The 19,103-nt window shown below is 44.0% G+C and overlaps 1 protein-coding gene across 11 annotated transcripts in view; it reads left to right on the top strand.

Moving 5' to 3' along the window:
• Window positions 1-19,103, top strand: part of LOC134615971 (pleckstrin homology domain-containing family A member 5-like) — a 174,342-nt gene that overhangs the window by 68,811 nt on the left and 86,428 nt on the right. The window contains exon 1 of one of the 11 annotated variants that reach the window (XM_063460683.1): window positions 17,727-17,829. The exons of the other annotated variants lie outside the window; for them this stretch is intronic. The gene's annotated coding sequence lies outside the window, so the exon portion shown is untranslated. Of the gene's footprint in view, window positions 1-17,726; window positions 17,830-19,103 lie in introns of those variants that run through there. 11 annotated transcript variants of the gene reach the window in all.

Below are 19,103 nucleotides of genomic sequence, written 5' to 3'. Positions count from 1 at the left end.
ATGACCATGTTTTCAGATCAGGTCTCCAGAATATTAGAACTCGGAGGTTGGTGTGAGGCGATGTAGCTCTGGGCGTCGCCTGGTGACGCCAGTCGCTTCTGGTTCCCTTCGTCAGTCATAGTGAACAGTTTGGCCGTACTGTCCTTCATGACTCCGCGGTAAGCGGACCGTTGTTCCAGCACCTCAGGGCAATAGTCCTCGACAATATGGATGGGGGTGTCCTTATATTTCAGTTTACCCCACATTTCCCGAGCTTTGCGCACAACGATCTCACGGGTCTGGTAGCTATGGAAACAGACAACAACTGCTCTGGGTTTCGCGTTGGGGCCTGGTCTTGTTACCAGCGCCCGGTGGGCTCGATCCAACTCTGGGGCCGTTTTCAAAATGTCCACTCCAAATATGTCCAGAAGCATCTGAGAAAAGAACACCGTTGGCTTGGGCCACTCAATATTTTCAGGGACCCCCAAGAGGCGAATGTTGTTGCGGCAGCTTCTGCTTTCAACATCGATTAGCCTAGCTCTCAGCGTATTGTTATGCTCCACCACTACCGCTAACTTAGCCACCACGTCCTGGAGCTTTGCTTCTGGGTTTCAAAGCCATAATCCGTTGGTCATGGCTGTTGAGAGTCGTTTGGATGCTGTCCAGCTTGTTTTCAAATCGCTGAACGGATGTTTTGAATTCTGCTGAAAGCGAGGCTTTGTGCTCATCCAGTGTGGTCTTTAGCATAGCCATGATAGCCTCATTAGCCGCGCCGAGCTCATCTCTTTTTTGCTCCTGGTTCCTGGTGTTTTCTACTGGTCATCTTGGCAGATTATGACACCAGACAAACAATACCACCAATATAAGTCCCCACTTTGTAGCGGGTATTGAGAAAATTATTAAGTAGTTTTGATAAAAGTAGGAGCCCTGCGAAGAGCGGCTATTCCGACATGCCGTCAACCAGAAGTCCCCTTTACATGCCTTTTTAATCTATAATTTAACTAGTGCTTCTGCCTAATAGCACCCATGTAGCTGCATCTTCAGAGTTCAGCCACTTTTAGTAATCGGGTAGATACAGACCATAAGCACATTTTCATTTAGACCCAAAGACAGATTGAAATAAACATGTACTATTTTACAGGTGAAGCGGCAGGTCCCGGTGGCTTACAAAAGCAAAGTTAAAACATAAACCAAATGGGAATTCATTAACAAAACACAGTGGCAAACAAAAAGTCCGATGTGACAAGAAACTGTGGAAAACTGAGGGCTTAAATACAACACGAGGTGATCAGGAGCGAGGGCACAGCTGGGAAAAACAAGACTACTACTACTGACGCAGCAAAACTGAATACAACGCACAGAAGAGGCAAGACTAGCAAAACGCAACAGAATGTAACACCAACCAGATGTGACAACAAAGTACAGAGAACACACGGGCGGCTGAATCAAGTGCATAAACACACAAACTAGAAATATGAACAGAAACCAAATTACTACAACCAAAAAGCATAAAGAAACCAAACTGGAAATATTTCTAAGGTTCAAAAGTCAAGACTGCAAAAACTGTAACAAAGAATCAAACAGAAACATTAAACAACAGAAACAGAGTCCAGAACGCCGGCTCAAAGTCTCAGCGTCATGAAGTTTGTTTTTGCTTCATTTGATTGTTTCATATATCTGTGTGTGCATGCATTTCTGATGGGCTACTTGGTCTTTAAAGTCTTTGTTGGTCTATAATAGAAATTATGAAGGTACTTTATAGTCATGGCTAGTGCTGGGCGATATGACGATATATATCGTGTGGACGATAGAAAAGTGTCTATCGTGCCATTTGTCTTCTATCGTTTCTATCGTTTCTAACCCGAATTTTACAAATTATTACATAAAATATATCATTAACCCTTTACAACCGGTCAGAGCAGGCACACTCCGTTTTCCCTAACTATTTTTAAATCCCTGTAGAACTGTAACCACGTAAGGTAGCGCAATAATGTTTTTTTTTTTGCATATGAAACCGTAGGGGTTGTACTTACATCTTATTCCATTAGCTTGCCCTAGGTCACGGTTTTCTTCCACATATAGCTTTGCAAAAATTGCATAAAAAGCACTTCCAGCAACAAAAACATAATATTCCAGACTTGCAGCAACAAAAACATAATATTCCAGAAACAGGCTTTGCCGATCCGATCAGCTGTTCATAGCACTTCCTAGTTGGAATATAAGTCAGCGCAACTATCGCATGTCCGCCATTACCTGTCCGAAACCGGAAGTGACGTCACTTTCGCGGAAAATGTAGTTTTTTAAGCTTCAAAGTCTATGTTGGTATTTTTAAAAGTCATGTTTGACTTTATGCTCTTCTGTATCGTTTCTGGGATGCTTAGAAGTCAAATTACACTGTTGGAAATAGTTTATTTTGATGCACATGCTGTTTTTTTGCAAATTTGCATTTATTTATTTTCATTTATATATAAAAATTTGTGTATCTCAAAAATAAAACTATGAAGACACTCAAAATAAATAAATGTAAAGATAAACTCTGGCGGACTTGGTTCTATGGTAGGTCTTAAAGGGTTAAATAGCCTGTGCAAATATATTAGTGTTGTCTTCTCACTATACATACTCTGAACTTTATGCAAGAGAAAATAAAGTATAAAAAAATGATATTTTTCGCAAAGAAACTGTCTTGTGGTTTTGCGACATGGTGCTGCTTTAAGTGCACCCGGATTTGCGACATACTTTACAGTAACTCAAAACAAAGACTGCACCCTCTCCACTCGCTGTTTACAGACTGCATACTTTCCAGATGACCACAGGTCAGGTGGTATATCGTGATATATATCGTTATCGTGATATAAAATAATTCATATCGTGATAAATATTTTTTCCATATCGCCCAGCACTAGTCATGGCCATTGGCAATAAACCACGTGAATGTGTCTCCTCCCACTCCACGCAGCAGGTCGAGATATTATATTAAAAAAGTGTGTGACATGTAGGCTACCTCCGTGTGCCTAAATATAAATACCACCCGGTGGCCAAATCTGCTTCTTAGGAATTTTCTCGCACCAAGATCTTCCGAGGGATCAGACTGACTACCACTCATCCAGGTATTCACAGAAACGTAGTACTGCACTGTAGGTCTTGAGGTTTCTTTTTTTTTATATACACAGCGTCCCATTTTCTGAGGTTCATATATAATTAAAATAAGGTCAGGCAAGTGTGCGGGCCAATCAGTGGTAACAATTCCTTCATCCTCCCTGCAGGAACCTAGGAGCCTAGGACTCAGCGTAGGGTCTGACATTGGGTGAGAAAATGTGCATTCAGGATGAAAATCAGGGTGTGGTTGCCTAGTCTAAAGGGGTCTGTGCGTCCCTTCATGGACCCAGATCATCACTGAACCTCCACCAAACCAGTCATGCTGAATGACTTTGCAGGCAGCATGATGTTTCATCTTCTCCAGACCATTTCTCATCTGTCACATATCCTCAGTGTGAATCTCCTCTCTTCTGTGAAAGGCACAGGCCTGCCACTTCTGGTATTCTATGGCGAATTAGGCTCCACGGTGCCATGAAGTGAGTATAGGGCCTACCAGAGGACACTGGACGCCCAGGCCGACCTCATAAAGTCTTTCTGATTCTTTGGTTAAAGGTAATCCCACCAGTGGCCTGCTGGATATCATTGTGTCGGGCTCTGGTAGTCCCCATCCTGTTCATAAAGGAGCAGATACTGGTCCTGCTGATGGGATAAGGACCTTCTATGGCACTGTCCAGCTCTCTTGGGTGTCTCCTGGAATATCCTCCATACTCCTGAGACTATGTCAGGAGACAGCAAGCCTTCTTGGAATGGCATGCATTGATGGGCCATCCCGGGTGAGTTGAACTAACTGTACAAACTCCTGTAGGCCCAGGTATTCCCAGGTATCCCCTCAGTAGTGACACTGACCCTAGCCAAATACAAAACAAGTGAAAACAAAGGATAAAACTGCCAGCAGCATGCTGTAAAACAGGGTTCATTTCATTAACACCAAAGCATGTGAAACTGATTAAAAGCTCAAATGTTATTTGTATTCACATGTATTCATATTCATAATGAAATGCTCAGTGGACTTCATACCAACACATAATGCCTAATAGATCTCAGCTGTAGCCGAATATCTGTGGCTGTAGCTCAGGAGCTAGAGCAGAGTTACTAATTGGAAAGTTTAGGGTTCAGTCCACGTGCCAAATATCCTTGGGCAAGATACTAACCCCAAGCTGCTTCTGATAGATCTGTAGGAGTATGAATGTGACTGAATGCTGGATAGAAAACACTCGGCATAACCGTAGTTCATGAATGTTTTATATGCTGCGACTCACTTTCTGTATGCGCCTCCCCTTACTGGGTACAATGAGTAAGGCATGGTGTAAAACTGGGATTGAATGACTGCGAAGAAGAGTTTAAAATGAGAAAGGCTTGAGCTGAATGAGTTACTTAGCTAGTGAATAAGTGGGTAGAAAAGCGGATAGGCTGCCTCCTGGGTATGATTGAACATGTTTAACTTACCATCAAATGTTTGTGATAAAAGGAAGATGACGTAGTCGGGGAGGAAGGAAACAGATAAGAAGCAGATATATCAAACTAGAAAGAGATCCTGCGGCTACGTGTGCAATTAGCAGCTTCCAGTTAAAAAGAGATGTTGTGCTCCTTCTAGCAACTCAGTCCTCACTGTGAGGCACAGCCCCTTTAATTTCTCATTTAGTTTGTGATTGAGGCCACGCTCATGACTTACTGCAGAGGGAATCATTTCATTTCCCTTTCTCACTTCTATCGTCCCTCTCTCCTCTCCGTCTTCTGCAGAACCGTCCACTAATTTAGCACCTCTGAGAATCTTTTACATTTAAATCCAGACGTGTTGCTGCGTGGGAACATTTCTGTGGCCTGAGCGTTGGGCTGCATCACTCGTTATTGCTCGCTGAGTGAATTTGTCATTGTTGTTGTTTGAATCCAATTTAAATGAACACATTGGATTCCCCCATCCACAGAGGGACAGGGATCCAAATGACTGACGCTCTGGTGAATAGACATGGATAATTAATCGATCCTGACCATCTTCTGTACCACATACAGGACATGCAGCTGAACACTCGCTCTAATATCTGTTTCAGCCATAAACAGTATAAAACATGGGCCTCGTTTCCAGATTAAAAACAGTTTTGTCTTGACCTGTAAACTTTCATGCAATCTAACTCTTGTATGAAAATTTTGCAAATGTCATAAACCAATATTTCATCAAGAATATACTATTGAAAACATTTTAGAAATTATACCGTGTATTTTGGAATAAATGAATTTTAATAGCAGCAGCATGTTTGTTTACTCTGGACCAAATCAGCTGATGAGTTTCTAAATCTGTAGACTTTCCTTGTGATTTTGTTTCTTTTCACACAGAGAAAAATTAAAGTACCAAAATACATCACTACAAACCATGTGAGAACTTTCAGTCCACTTTGTGGACACGTGTGTTTTGGGTGGGAGGAACAAAGTAAATAATAAAGGAAGAAGGTGCTCTGTTCTGGAGAACATGGAGACTTTACATATTATGACAATTTGCATATTAATGATGAAGGAACTGTCCTCCCAGCCCATCGTTCATTCAGTGGTGCTGGTTTCAGTCATTGTGCAAATGTCCTGTTTATAAAGCTGCAGTCAGCTGAGACTGAAGACGTCACCTGATGATGACGATGGAACGTTTCTCCCACTGAAAACATCCAGATGAACAGAATCAACCTTTGGGGATAAGATTTTCAGATATTTTGGTTTACAAGGTTACAAAACTCTGATTTACAAGTACAAAATATTTATGACTACAATTTGAGCCCATACATCACTGCTGTAAGTGTTTTTACTTTTCTTCTCCACCAAATGAAACACAGCAGTGGGGTAACAGTGGACCTGCTGTTCAATCAGCAGTTTCTAAGCAAAGGATTGGAAACGAGTGAGGATGAGAGTGAGCGGCTGTAGATGGCAGCAGGATGATGGACAAGCCTTATTATTTGGCCTGACGACTGTGAGTGTGTGTGGTGTGTGCGAGTGAGTGATGTGTGTGTGTGGGGCCCAGAGCTAGGTGAAGCACTGAAATGATTTGTCAGGTTGGATGACAGAGTCTGTCCTTTCATTCTGCCATATCTAACTGTATGTCACTTTACATGATACTACAGTGGCTTAGTAAACACATTCCTGTCTATGTTTACGTATTGCTTTGTGAAGGAAAAGCGTCACAAACCAATCATTAAAGAGGATGTGTTGAAACATAGCACATCACTGCTATTATTCACCTTAGGGATGCATACCCAGGGAGTGTGTTTCTTTTAAATGCACACAAGTGCAAGCTATGTTATGCGTGTGCATGATAATAATTATGGGATGGGTTCAAATGAGGCAGTGCACTGCTATATAAGCCCTTTTATTTTCCACAGGCAATGAGAGGCTGGTTCATTGTGACTTTGGCAGGACTTCCTGAGCCTGAGGAAGACTTTTCTTTGGCTTTTAATAAAGGGCACAAAAAGGACGTATGGCTGTTTCGTGAGCTCAGAAACACAGGCGTGCGTGTTGTACATCTCAAGGGAAACACATCTTTAAGATGGCAAATCACTGAAGCTCATTTCCTTGCTAATGCTAGCTGTGTTTCCACACAAACTGCACATCATAACTAAGCTTGCTTCATGCAGGTCTCTCAAAGAGGGAAGTATGCTACTGGCAGGATCAACCTGGGAGCCCCTCGGGCAGCAGCCCGGCCCACATGGGGCACGGGTGCAAACATGCAGTCGAGGCTACTGAGCATTCGGGATGAGGGCAAGGCTTTCTGGACGCAGAGCAATAATGGACCAGCCCCGGCACTTACGGCTGGGGGACAACCGGTCCCGAAGGTGGCAGGGTTTGAAAAACTGTGTTTGCCAGAAAGGCTTTTGCGTGAGCAAACTGTGCTCTGTGATGAGGCTACCGTGGTATGATGACCAGGACGGACTGGGCATCTCAGTCTGCCTAACAAACGCTTGTACCTGGTGGGGAAGGGGAAGCGTGGGGAGGGCAGGGTCCAGGAACCACCACCCCCTTTTGCGCAGTCCTGATGAAATGCCACACGATGGATGTGTAATTGTTGCATCAAATGATAACTGGGTGTCACACATTCATATTGTTTCATAGTCTTTATATTGCAGTGTTAGCCTCATCCACCTTCCCACGTTCATAGCCTCATCCACCTTCCCACGTTCTTAGCCTCATCCACGTTCCCGCGTTCTTAGCCTCATCCACGTTCTTAGCCTCATTCACGTTCTTAGCCTCATTCACGTTCCCGCGTTCTTAGCCTCATCCGCGTTCTTAGCCTCATCCGCGTTCTTAGCCTCATCCGCGTTCTTAGCCTCATCCACGTTCCCACGTTCTTAGCCTCATCCACGTTCCCGCGTTCTTAGCCTCATCCGCGTTCTTAGCCTCATCCGCGTTCTTAGCCTCATCCGCGTTCTTAGCCTCATCCGCGTTCTTAGCCTCATTCGCGTTCTTAGCCTCATTCACGTTCTTAGCCTCATCCACGTTCCCACGTTCTTAGCCTCATCCACGTTCCCACGTTCTTAGCCTCATCCACGTTCCCGCGTTCTTAGCCTCATCCACGTTCTTAGCCTCATCCGCGTTCTTAGCCTCATCCGCGTTCTTAGCCTCATCCGCGTTCTTAGCCTCATCCGCGTTCTTAGCCTCATCCGCGTTCTTAGCCTCATTCGCGTTCTTAGCCTCATTCGCGTTCTTAGCCTCATCCGCGTTCTTAGCCTCATTCACGTTCTTAGCCTCATCCACGTTCCCACGTTCTTAGCCTCATCCACGTTCCCGCGTTCTTAGCCTCATCCACGTTCTTAGCCTCATCCACGTTCTTAGCCTCATCCACGTTCTTAGCCTCATTCACGTTCTTAGCCTCATCCACGTTCCCGCATTCTTAGCCTCATCCACGTTCCCGCGTTCTTAGCCTCATCCGCGTTCTTAGCCTCATTCACGTTCTTAGCCTCATCCACGTACCCGCATTCTTAGCCTCATCCACGTTCCCGCGTTCTTAGCCTCATCCACGTTCCCGCGTTCTTAGCCTCATCCACGTTCTTAGCCTCATCCACGTACCCGCATTCTTAGCCTCATCCACGTTCCCGCGTTCTTAGCCTCATCCACGTTCCCGCGTTCTTAGCCTCATCCACGTTCTTAGCCTCATTCACGTTCTTAGCCTCATCCACCTTCCCGCGTTCTTAGCCTCATCCACCTTCCCGCGTTCTTAGCCTCATCCACGTTCTTAGCCTCATCCACGTTCTTAGCCTCATCCACGTTCTTAGCCTCATCCACGTTCTTAGCCTCATCCACGTTCTTAGCCTCATCCACCTTCCCGCGTTCTTAGCCTCATCCACCTTCCCGCGTTCTTAGCCTCATCCGCGTTCTTAGCCTCATCCACGTTCCCGCGTTCTTAGCCTCATCCACGTTCCCGCGTTCTTAGCCTCATCCACGTTCCCGCGTTCTTAGCCTCATCCACGTTCTTAGCCTCATTCACGTTCTTAGCCTCATCCACCTTCCCGCGTTCTTAGCCTCATCCACGTTCTTAGCCTCATCCACGTTCTTAGCCTCATCCACGTTCTTAGCCTCATTCACGTTCCCGCGTTCTGAACCTCATCCACGTTCCCGCGTTCTTAGCCTCATCCACCTTCCCGCGTTCTTAGCCTCATCCACCTTCCCGCGTTCTTAGCCTCATCCACCTTCCCGCGTTCTTAGCCTCATCCACCTTCCCACGTTCTTAGCCTCATTCACGTTCCCGCGTTCTTGGCCTCATCCGCGTTCTTGGCCTCATCCGCGTTCTTGGCCTCATCCGCGTTCTTGGCCTCATCCACGTTCTTGGCCTCATCCACGTTCTCGCGTTCTTGGCCTCATCCACCTTCCCGCGTTCTTAGCCTCATCCACCTTCCCACGTTCTTAGCCTCATTCACGTTCCCGCGTTCTTGGCCTCATCCGCGTTCTTGGCCTCATCCGCGTTCTTGGCCTCATCCGCGTTCTTGGCCTCATCCGCGTTCTTGGCCTCATCCACGTTCTTGGCCTCATCCACGTTCTCGCGTTCTTGGCCTCATCCACGTTCTTAGCCTCATCCACGTTCTCGCGTTCTTAGCCTCATCCACCTTCCCGCGTTCTTGGCCTCATCCACGTTCTTAGCCTCATCCACGTTCTCGCGTTCTTGGCCTCATCCACGTTCTCGCGTTCTTGGCCTCATCCACGTTCCCGCGTTCTTAGCCTCATCCACCTTCCCGCGTTCTTAGCCTCATCCACCTTCCCGCGTTCTTAGCCTCATCCACGTTCTTAGCCTCATCCACGTTCCCGCGTTCTTGGCCTCATCCACGTTCCCGCGTTCTTGGCCTCATCCACGTTCCCGCGTTCTTAGCCTCATCCACCTTCCCGCGTTCTTGGCCTCATCCACGTTCTCGCGTTCTTGGCCTCATCCACGTTCTTAGCCTCATCCACGTTCTCGCGTTCTTGGCCTCATCCACGTTCTCGCGTTCTTGGCCTCATCCACGTTCCCGCGTTCTTAGCCTCATCCACCTTCCCGCGTTCTTAGCCTCATCCACCTTCCCGCGTTCTTAGCCTCATCCACGTTCTTAGCCTCATCCACGTTCCCGCGTTCTTGGCCTCATCCACGTTCCCGCGTTCTTAGCCTCATCCACCTTCCCGCGTTCTTGGCCTCATCCACCTACCCGCGTTCTTGGCCTCATCCACGTACCCGCGTTCTTAGCCTCATCCACCTTCCCGCGTTCTTAGCCTCATCCACGTTCCCGCGTTCTTAGCCTCATCCACCTTCCTGCGTTCTTAGCCTCATCCACGTTCCCGCGTTCTTAGCTCCTCTGTGAAGCTCTCACACTAGCTCCCAGGAAAGCTTTAAACACAATCATGGATCCTTTTGTATGCAGAAAGCAGATTCTGCCTTTGTTGCCAAGCAACACAAAGGCAGTGTCAGAGGTTGCTGTTGGTTTTTCACACAGCTTTAAAGGATGTGTGTAGCTACAGTGAACTTAATGGCTGCTAATTAGCCATCACCAACTGCTGCAGCCTCTTCACAGGGTTGGATCAATGACCAGGTCGGCCCCTGGTTGTCTTTCTTTCTGTCTCTGCCACTGTGTGTAATAAGTAAGAGAGCTGGCTGAATGTAGATGGCGTGTTTTTTTTGTCACTTTATTTTAGGAGGCCCTTATTTTCACTTACTTCACTCTTGACGATTACTTTCTTGGACTGAGTGAATAATTTCCATCCAGCTTCCTTTTTTGATGACAAATCTATTCTGTCCATGTACTGCTGAGCAGCTGGTTCCCAGCAAACGTGTCCCGTCGGGGTCCATGTCTGGCCACAGTGGCCTACCCACTGATGGTCCCACTACCAGAATAGGGCACTTATATGGGCCCCACAGTATAAGTCCCAGATGGTCCCAATTGTAGGCTGACAAACACTAAGCAGAGAGGGGCCCACAGTGGGGTCTACTGCAGTGTCACAAATCCCTTCTGTCTCTGTGGCACAGAAGGGATTTGTGGAAAACTGCGATGGGGGGTCCCACAGGGTAAACTGTGGGGCCTGACCCTCATGGGTGTCATTTAGGGTTTCCCTTCTTCAGAGCCCTACCATTCATTTTCTGCCATTATTCATCTTATCGTGAGCCTGATTCCTTTTACAATCCTCACCTGGGAGGCAAAACGAGGCTTTCATCCACGCTAATGCACCACTCACATCAGTGCTGGCAAAGGGTACGGTAAAGCTTCCCCAAAGTTGAAGTTCTTTCTTTTGCTTTGAGATCCAAATATTTGTTGTTTGAAAATGTTGTGCTTGTGCTGTTGTTCTGTAAGCCCCTTTGCCATTTTTTCATAGGGGTTCCACAGTCATGTGACTGTTCATTAATTGTTTCTCATTAAATTTGTGCCCATGCAAAAAGAGTTTGAAAGACTGAAAACTTTAAGATAACTCAGTTGTTTCTTTGTCTTGTAATGAATAAAGGCAAAAAAAACGACGAGAGTTTTACGGCGCAGAGGGGGTCGTAACAGAGAGAAAAGAGAAACATCGGTGTATGGGTAGAAACTCATAATTTGTTGCATCTCTAAAAATCTTCTCGGTCCAACATAGTGAGTTACCTTTGTGACCAAGTATTGATTCAGTCATGAGCCCAACAAAGAAAGGTCGGCGACAGAATAATGGAGAGCTCCACAACCCCATTTAATGGCAAGAGCACATGCACCACATGTGCTTTATTCACTGTAGCACTATAGTAGCCTAAGTGCACAGTACTATTTCATAGGTCAAAACTCATTACAACAGACCAACCTCTGAGCCACAGAGTGCAGCCTTTCTTGCTTTTACCAAAGCAAGAAATCATTTCATTACTTGTGCTAAATATCAGACTGTTTTGGTCACCCATCCAGAACACTGTTTACCTGCTCTCTTTTTTCAAATGGATTGATTCAGTACATTGCACAACCTTGGATGTTCAGCTTCTTAATAGCACCTAAATATTACAGTAAACACATTATGGTCAATACAAGGAGCCCCTTACTCTGCTATCATTTACCCAGCAAGCAGAACAAATCATTTCAGATCAGCATAAGTACAAAGGATAACAAAGAGCACAACTACACAAAAAAAGATATTGCAGTAGGAAGCAATAGCAAAAGTGGGAGACTACCAGCTTTGCTTTAGTTTTGTATTTCCTTCTTCTTTAAATGTAGTATTTCAGCAGTGTTTATAGAAACAGTTGGATACCAACCCAAAACACAAAGACTCTTACCTGTCTACCCAGCAACCAGAACAAATCATTTCCAATCAGCATAAACACATCAAAGATGATCAGGTTCTTAACTGTATTGGTATTTTCCAATAGGAGTTATTTTTCTTTACAGGGAGTTTTTTCAGGCCTACATTTCCCATTTCAGGCACCCCTTTTGCTGACTTGACAGAGTCTAAATACAACAAAGTGAACTCTTTAAAAATTAACAGTCTAATAGATTTTTATTCCCCTATAATCAGTGAGAGAGTACATAAGGGACGTAGTTTCATTTTTGAGTGCAAACATTTGGACCATCGGCTGATGGAGCCCATTCTGCCAGGCTTCTTTGATTTCCTCCATGGTTCTTTTGGTTCACCTGTGTTGGCATCAGTTTGTAACTTGCCCCGCCCCTCCCTGAGCCTGGTTCTGCCGGAGGTTTCTTCCTGTTAAAAGGGTTTTTTTCCTTCCCGCTGTCACCAAAGTGCTTGCTCATAGGGGGTCACATGATTGTTGAGTTTTTCTCTGTGTGTATTATTGTAGGGTCTACCTTACAATACAAAGCGCCTTGAGGCGACTGTTGTTGTGATTTGGCGCTGTGTAAATAAAATTGAATTGGATGTGATATGATCAAATGAGATACCCTGTAGTTGCGAATAAGGATACCTTCACCCTTAGCCACACAAATTCCTCTGTCATCTAATGACCTGATATAAGATATTAAATAAATAAAAAAAATAAAAAGAATAAATGAAACAATCATCAACTGTGTTAATACCGTGCTTCGTTGTTTCAATGATCTAGTACATAAAACTGTCATAGTTATATCAAATAAGTAATTAAGTAAAAGGTGACACCACATAGTTTATTTTCATTTAAAACTAACACTTTTAAAGACATGTTGTCAAGAGTGAGTTGGTGGATAATGCATTATCTAAAACTTTAAAGTCAAAAACACTGATATGCAGTGCAGTATTTGCATATATGGCAAAAGAGGGATGGCAGTCTTCCTATATATAGTTGATAACGAGAAAGGGACAAGTTCATAGCTTCCACTTATTGCAATTGTACTCCAAAAGAAGACTGTCATTCCTCTGGGCTACTGCATCTTGTGGAGTTTTGCTCTTTTCAATTGTTCCTTTTTTGTGAAGCTTCTTGTAGCCCAGTGGCAAACAGATGCAATTAGAGACTGTTTATTATAATTATTATTAAAGGTGTTTTATTCTGTTTAAAAACACTCATAATTGGAGAGAGACTCTAAAGAAAAAAATCCAATTTTGTATGGAATTGTATTACTTGTGTTATTTATTTATTTTTGTTTGTCAAAGGTTATTTTTTGACCTGGATACAAATGCGGTTCAACCAATGGGATTGTTTGTCCCGCCTTGTGTTTTCATGTTTGGTTGCGCTGCTAAGGCTGCTTAGACCACACGCGCCATAGCTGTACCTGCGGGGAAAACGTGGTAGCTGTTGAAACAGCAAAGCTGTTGGTGTCTGCTTGATTAGCCGCCAGACATGGATAGCCAAAGCTAGTTTTATGAATACGAAGTGCTTTGCACTGGTGAGTAACCGAACTGTTATAGCCGCTGATCGGCATTCTGAAATGTTAATGTTGTTTGCTTCAAAAACAAATGCTAATGGTGATGGCACTGTGCAAGCAGCAAGTGGGTACTAGCTAAACTCACACTCCCATTGTCAAGTGTTAGTTGAAAACTTATTAGCTGTTGTTAGGTTAAAGAAAAAACTGTATGTCTATCTGTTGTATTGAAATGTTTTATTGTGTTACTTTTATTCATCACTGTTGTTACTTGACAGTGAGCAGAGTATATTGAGTTTGCTGCTTTTAATGAGCAGTGTGAACTGCTTTAATGATTGGTGATGCCTACATTGCCATGTAATGAAAACCCATTTGAATTTGATCAGTTGTACAACTTTAGAAATAGGACTTGAATTTGAAACAGATGTTGTTCATGCTTTATACCTTAAACAGAAGTGTTGTTAGTTAAGTGTGAACAATGTTCAATTGAAGTAATTCTGACCTCAGTCTTAGGTCAGGTTTTCTGATTTGGAGAAAGGAGCCGAGACTCCACGGAGAACTTTGGATTACAGACTTTGTTAAAATCCGCAGAAGAGGAATAATTTTCCATTGCAATGGATGGCGAGCCGCAGCCCATATGGAACTGAATCTTGAAGTCTGGTTGCCTGAACTGTGGTAGGACAAAACTGTACAAACCATACATCGATCGTGGATTGAACTCACACCAATAAACTGCCAGATCACCAAACAGGCCTGAACTGGATTCTATTGACACTTTAAAAGACCCGGATCTGACATTCTTTTCTTTTTTATTTTTTGGGTATCTGTGCGCACACACACAATTTTGGTTATTATTGTCAAATGCAATACAGTGCACAAATTTCAAATACAGTTGAACCATTGCTTCATCATTTGCGGTTGTGTTTTCATTGTGGTTACCCATCCTCTAGGCTCCGTTCCTGAAGTCTTCTGATTTGCCCATTGTTTATATATATTTTGTTACATACTGGTTACATTCTTCTAAGAAAGCAAGACTCAGACTTGGTCTAGAGATGGTCTACAAGAAATAAATGCTTGTAGCAAGTTTCAGTAACAGAATGGGGTGACATAATCATTGGCAAATGGGACTAGTATGATCAAAGTTTTCTCTGAATGCTACACTGACCACACTGGAAAAGCCTTTGAAACAGTATTACATACTACAACATTTCAGCAACACTTGCTTAAAAGGAAGACTATGTTCAGCCTTCATTTTCACTGCAGACTGTGATCTGTGAGTTTATGCAGAGGCAGTGGGTTACCTCTATTACTTGTTTGTAAGGTTTTAGTTAAGAGCAAACAGCATACATGTTTAATGAGTGATACATTCTTTGAATTTTAAAAGCTTCACGCTCATGGCATCTGCTCTGAAAAAAGCTAAATGACTGTACCTGGAAGAATCACACCATTTGTAGACACTCATGTCACAGCTGACAAGGATTTTCAGTGTAGAAACAAATTAGGCACACATCGGGAGAAATGGTATCAAAGTATGTTTGAAGCTCAGAAGAGTGTGTCTTGTTCTCCTGCCAGATACATAGTCAAAGATGTTTGAGAGACAGGAAGTATACACAAAGCTTCACAGCTGTTGTCCCACTTTAGACATGAATGGAATCTGTACAGCAGAGTGAAGATCACAAAACATGGAAATTTTCACACCTGAGCTACTCTGTAGTAAAACGGCTGTTTGCTAAGAAGAAATTCCATCCATCCATTTTCTTCTGCTTATCTGGGGCCAGGCAGCAGAGGAGCCCAGACCTCCCTCTCCCAAGCAACCACCTCCAGCTTATCCAGGAGAACACCGAGGTGTTCCCAGGCAAACTGAGAGATATACAGTGTGTCTGTCGCGGTGGGACATGCCCAAAACACTTCACCCACGAGGTGTCCAGCAGATGTCTCGTTTCCCGAGCCACCTCATCTGGCTCCTTTCAGTGTGGAAGAATAGTGTCTCAAATCTCCTCCATTTGGCTGACCTCCTCACCCCATCTGTAAAGGAGAAGCCAGCCACCCTTGAGAGAAAGCTGATTTCCACCGCTTGCATCTGTAGTCTCATACTTGCATTCACCACCCAAAGCCCATGACTGTGGGTGAGGGACATAGATTGACCCGTAAATCAAAGCTTCGCTTTATGCTCAGCTCTCTCTTTACCATGACAGACTGGTACACTGTCTGCATCACTGCAGCCGCAGCACCAATCCATCTGAGTTGGCACTCTGGGCTGTTGTCTGTTGCTGAGGACCATGGACTCGGACTTGAAGGTGGTGCTTCTCTTTTCTGCCGCTTCACACTCAGCCGCAAACTGCTCCAGTACAAGCTGGAGGCTACCACCTGATGAAGCTGACAGAACTACAAAAAGAAATCCCATCCTTAAAAATTATGAACAAAAACAGTGACAAAGGGCAGCCTGGCAAAGTCCAACACCCACTGATAATGAGTCCGACTTAATCCGTCAACACAGGCCAAGCTCTTGCAACGTTTGTATGAGGACTGGCTCATAGCAAAGGGGCCTTTGAGCCCATACTCCTACAGAATATACTGAGGGATGCAGTTGAATGCCTTCTCCAAGTCCAGAAAACACTTATAGGGCAAACTCCCACCCACCCTCAAATATCCTTGAGAGGATAAAGAGCTGGTTCCCTGTTCAACGACTAGGACGAAAATCGCATTATCCTCCTTCATCCAAGGTTCAGCTAAAGAAAAGACTTCTTTCCCGCATAGACTTTCCCAGGGAGGCTGTGGAATGTGATGCCCCTATAGTTGGGACACACCCTCCAGCGCCATTGTGAGACCACCCTGGCCTCACCAAATTCCTCCCATACCTGGGTTTTTGCATCAGCAATTGCCGAAGTCGCATTCCGCTTGGCCTGGTGGTACTCCATACCTTTGGCTGCCACTGAAATCCTGCAGGCTAACCAAGCCCAATAGGACTCCTTCAAGATGGTGGAAACCTCTCGTTTCCACCATGTTGTTCGGGGTTTACCACCTTGCAGTCACAGCTCAATGCAGCAGCCTCAGCAACAGAGGTGCTAAACTTTGGGCCATTTGGACTCAGTTTGCCCAGACTCCTTCGGTTTGCTGTTGAAGCTCTGCCAGAGGTGGATCTCATGGACTGGGGGCCTCTGCCAGGCATTGCCAGTGCACCTTCAGTACAAGTTTAGGTGTGTCAGCATTCTGATGAAAAGATTACAAAATCAATCATCGACCTGTGACCTCCTGGTGCCTCGTGCACTCGTGGACTTTGTTACAAACTGTGGTTTGCACAGAAGTCCAGTAACAGAACACCGCACGGTCCAGATCAGGCAGGCCGTTCCTCCGGGTCTCACTGTCATTGCCGACCCCGCTCACATTCTTCACCCCTCATTTCAATGGCTCCCCTCTGGGCGGCGCCTTCGCTGCATTTCCTGCAGGACTGAGAGGAGGAGAGCCACCTTTGTCCCCAAAGCCACTGTGCTTTTTAACTCCAGCTGATAAGAACATTTCCCACACCAGAAACATAAACTACACTCTTTTTATACTGCCGACACTTTACTCACTTTTACTCACTTAGTTATTTATTCACCTATTCAGTCACTTTAATTTTAAAACTGTGTATATACTGTATATTCTGTGTATTTATTATCTCACTCTTATTGCCTGTTTATGCCCTGTTCTTATCTTCAACGTCATGCTGCTCTGTTGTATCTTAATTGCTCCTTGGGGATAAATAAAGTCATTCTGATTCTGATTCTAAATGGGATACATTGACACGTCCCCTAGTAGAACAACAGTCTCCAGGTGGAGAACCCTTGAGCGCCCCACCTAGGGTTTCCAAGAAGGCTGGGTACCCTGAACTGTCATGCAGATGACAGTCAAGACCTGTTCCCAAAGGCACAAGGAACAAATCACTCGTCCACTTGGAAAAACTCCCAACGTACAAGCAGCAAGCTGAGTGGATACAAAATTAAGGGAATAAAAAATTAAAGGTGGTGTTGATTTCGCTGAGAGAATTAGTCAGTGGGAAACGGGGCTTAAAAAAGCCTGGTTGACTTGTGGTGACTTGGCTGCCATCTGGGCAACACTGGACAGTTTTTATTTCAGGGAATAACTGGGAAAAGAGCAACATCTGCAAATTTGAGAATCGCTAGAATAGAAAAAACAGTCAAATATGATGAAAAAAAAACACTTCAAAGATTTAAGTTTGATAAATGACGATATTATTCTGATCATTTATTAAACTTTTGTTGTCATTAGCTCAGTTGTTGATATAAATGGCAGGTTTTATCATAGAACAATGAAGAAGCTGTTACATATTTGTTTTGTTTTTCGTTTTTTGCATCACTTCACATGAACACATCTGTCTGAATAGCAGTAGAACAGGCAGAGAGAGAGAGAGAGAGAAAGGGAGGGCTGTTTAGCAACACAAGCATCGCTACAGCCTTCACCCAAAACGAAAAAAGGAAGACGTCCTCCTGCTCTCCCTGTCACCTTAACTCCTGATACTGTTCCTCTGGTGAGTCAACACGCTGTAGACGCTATTGCTGTTGTTTTTGTTTCTGGGTTTGGGTGTATTTTGGATTTATTTTTATTTATTTATTTATTTTTGGCTAGGTGTGGAGTGAGCCCTGTTACACAGACATGATGAAATCAGCCATGGAGAGTGGCATATGCTGAGACGTTCTTCGTGGGCAGCACAGATTCAAATGCAAGGCTTTCTTTCAGATTACAAGCCAAAGAGAAAGAGTTGTTGTATCATAGCTCACAGCTGTTTTGTGCTCTGTCAGCTGGGTGATGTTAATAAGAGCAGCTAATGTTAGTAACTGGACCAGTTGTCACAGTCTTGCTGTGGATGTGTCGGATATTCATCAGTGTGAAACAAAGCCAGATATTATTTTCATCTTTAGGCACTGCCTTATTTTTTGTTACAGTGGACGTTAGATGTAAAGGATTTAAAATGTAGAATTTATCTTGCAGCAAGTAGAACTGTCTAAAACTATTGTTGTTTCTAAAAATGAAACATTTATTTATTTCCTATTTGCTCATCTTGGTATATCCATTTCATTGTGTTTGCATTAGAACATTTAAAAAAAGTGTTTGTTTTTTTCTATAAGCAATAAAAAATTGCATAATCTATCAGATTAAAGGAAAAAACGTAAAGCATCTTAATAAAGTAGCTGAACATTACTAAATCAAAAAAGTTTGGTTTTCCTGAGCATCTAGTTTCTGGAACTCAGCTGGAGGGATGAAGGCCGTTCTTCTAAAACAGCGGTCCCCAGCCCCCGGGCCACGGACCGGTACTGGTCCGTGAGTCGTTTGGTACCGGGACATGAGAGTTGAAATTCATAGTTTTCAGGGTTTTTATCATTTTTATCATTAACTCGGTTTCCCTGGATCTTTTCTTGTTTGTTATGAATAAATCTTCTTTAACTGGTTTTATTTTGTTGTATTTATACGCGACACTTTAAAGGCCGTGGCACAAAAAAGGCTGCGGACTGCTGATCGAAAAGAGATCCTGTCATCTGCTGTTGGGTTTACAGTGTTGGGAAGGTTACTTTTAACATGTATTCCACTACAGATTACAGATTACATGCCCCAAAATGTATTTTGTAATGTATTCCGTTACGTTACTCAATGAGAGTAACGTATTCTGAATACTTTGGATTACTTAATATATTATCATGCTTTTTATAACTACAAGAATGTCCTATTGCTGTATGATTTATTACTATTACTGGAGGTCCGCAGCTCCGAACCGTAGTAAAGGGACCTCTGGCTAATACGTCGGGT

Source organism: Pelmatolapia mariae, linkage group LG17, assembly GCF_036321145.2.
Source record: "Pelmatolapia mariae isolate MD_Pm_ZW linkage group LG17, Pm_UMD_F_2, whole genome shotgun sequence".
In the NCBI taxonomy this organism is placed as follows: Eukaryota; Metazoa; Chordata; class Actinopteri; order Cichliformes; family Cichlidae; genus Pelmatolapia; species Pelmatolapia mariae.
This window is presented reverse-complemented; position numbering and strand designations above follow the sequence as displayed.